This window comes from Canis aureus, chromosome 6 (assembly GCF_053574225.1).
Source record: "Canis aureus isolate CA01 chromosome 6, VMU_Caureus_v.1.0, whole genome shotgun sequence".
Classification (NCBI taxonomy): domain Eukaryota; kingdom Metazoa; phylum Chordata; class Mammalia; order Carnivora; family Canidae; genus Canis; species Canis aureus.
In genome coordinates, this window is record NC_135616.1 from 23,894,232 (window position 1) to 23,896,512 (window position 2,281).

The 2,281-nt window shown below is 33.5% G+C and overlaps 1 non-coding gene across 1 annotated transcript; it reads right to left on the bottom strand.

The window, feature by feature from the left end:
- Positions 1-1,395: 1,395 nt before the first annotated feature.
- Positions 1,396-1,517, bottom strand: LOC144316620 (U6atac minor spliceosomal RNA). The gene has a single exon (XR_013382561.1). It is a non-coding gene; the product is annotated as a U6atac minor spliceosomal RNA (small nuclear RNA).
- Between the last annotated feature and the right edge of the window lie 764 nt (positions 1,518-2,281).

Below are 2,281 nucleotides of genomic sequence, written 5' to 3' on the forward strand. Positions count from 1 at the left end.
GACTTATATAATACAACCTGACATACTTGATTGCACTATTTCCTTAAAAGTTTATTTTCTTCTACAGTCAGGGGTATCTCTGTTGGTATATGTTCCTTGCACATATTTGTTCCTTCTTAAATATTTTTTGAATAAACTGATAAATATTATGAGTAGTCAGTGTGATTATTAATAATAACATGTTCTTTGAACACATATTATCTCATTTAACCATTACACTAATTCTATGAAGTGGGATTAATGTCTTCCTTTCACAGATGAGTAGAGACTATAAATAATTGGTTCAAGTAACAGTAAATTAAAATGTAAACCGAGGTCTTTCTTTATTCCAAAGCTTATTCTTGTAACCATTATGCTATAATACCCGAATAGTGATGAGTTCCTATAGAAACCCACAGAGTTTAGCCAAAGCATTAGAAATATTTTTGAGTGGCTTCCTTATATTTTCTAAAATGTCCCAATCTGCATCTTGACCCTTGCTCAGGGACAAACATCTGAGTGTAAACTACATTAACATGATTGTTCAGCAACTGTGAAATGTTAATTTGTGGTATTATGTGTGAGTATGAATTTTGAAAGACTTAATGGAAAAAGTTCCATACAATTTATACATTTAACTTCCAATTTTTCAGATTTATTATTTAATTTTACCTGGAAATGCATAATTCCTTTGCCATCATCGGTGAAGTGAAATTGCATCCATTAAGAACTAGCAAGGATCCGGGAAGAGTCATAATCCAGTTGGAATAAATTTCAATCATGAAATCAGAGTAGAAAACCACACCTTTTTTTTTCTTTTTTTTTTTTTTTTGAAAACCACACATTTAAACCCATGCCAATCTAACGAGAAGACATCAATGCAAGGTTATTCCTTGACCATTTGATAGCTGATACATGGTTTCTGGGGTTCAGACTATATACTAATTTCTTTTGTTACTATTTAAATAAAAATTCTTAAGCCTTTTTACTATAAGCCAGCTGTATATCTGGTTTGTGTCCCACAATGTTTATACACTCTATCAAATAAATCAGCTCAATGTTTAGAATGGCAAGAATAGAAAAGTGTCATGGATGGCTTAGTAGAGGATCATTTCTAGTGCAGTTTTTTTGTTTTTTGTTTTGTTCTTTTTTTTTTGTTTTTTAGTTCTTATTTAAGTTCTAGTTAACACACAGTCTAGTATTAGTTTCAGGTGTACAATACAGTAATTCAACACTTCCATGTAATACCTGGTGCTTATAACAAGTGCACTCCTGAATCCCCATCACCTATTTCCCCCATCTCCTCCCTCTCCTCCCCTCTGGTAACCATCAGTTTGTTCTCTACAGTTAAGAGTCTGTTTCTTTGTTTGCTTGTCTCTTTCTTTTTCCCTCCTTTGCTTGTTTGTTTTGTTTCTTAAAAAATGATGGTTAGATGCCAAAAAGTATGTGGCAATGCCTTAACTGTGTGTTGTCAGGCCTGAGGGCTTCTTCTCTCTTTGTCTAGGGGAGTGTTAATTTTTTCTCCTTTCATGCAACATGCTAGTGCAGATTTTTAAAGAAGAAGAAGAAAAATTAGACATTTCCTGACTTTCAGGACTTGTTTTTTAAATGTCTTGATTATGACAATGAAAGCCTTTATTTAGGATTGAATGTAATTATCATGATTCACAATCAATAATGATTAATGATATAATTACAAACGAGAATCATTCTAAGTACATCTATTTGTTCTTTAACATGTGAGACAATTGGACATTTTAATTTATTTATTCAATGCGTATTTATTGAGTATCTACTATAGGCTGGATATTTCTAATGCTTGGGAATCATCAGTGAATAAATAAAAGGTTGCCCTACCCTTGTGGATCTTGTGCATTTTCATGAAAATATGCTCTGTGCATATGGACAACTGAAGAGTGAGTGCACTTTTCAGAATGAAAACCTACCCTAAATTTTATTCTTTATTTCTAAAAAATTCAAAATAACAGAGAGGAGATCCCTATGCAATTTTTGAAATAGGTGACACATAATGCATCTGAGTTGTCAGGCATAGTTTACACATATTAACTAATTTAGCCTTCACAAAAGCCCTATGACACTACTTTCATTTCCAATTTATAGATGAGGGGACGAGGCAGGGAGAGGTAAAAAAACAAAAACAAAAACCTTGCCAACATCACACAATTTTGCCCCTAGTACAGTTGGGACCTAACTCAGGTCCTTTATCCTCCTGGTCTTTGTTCTAACCCACCACATGATTCTGTTTTGCTGGGTCAGACCTTTAGCCAAAGCCTCCCACAGG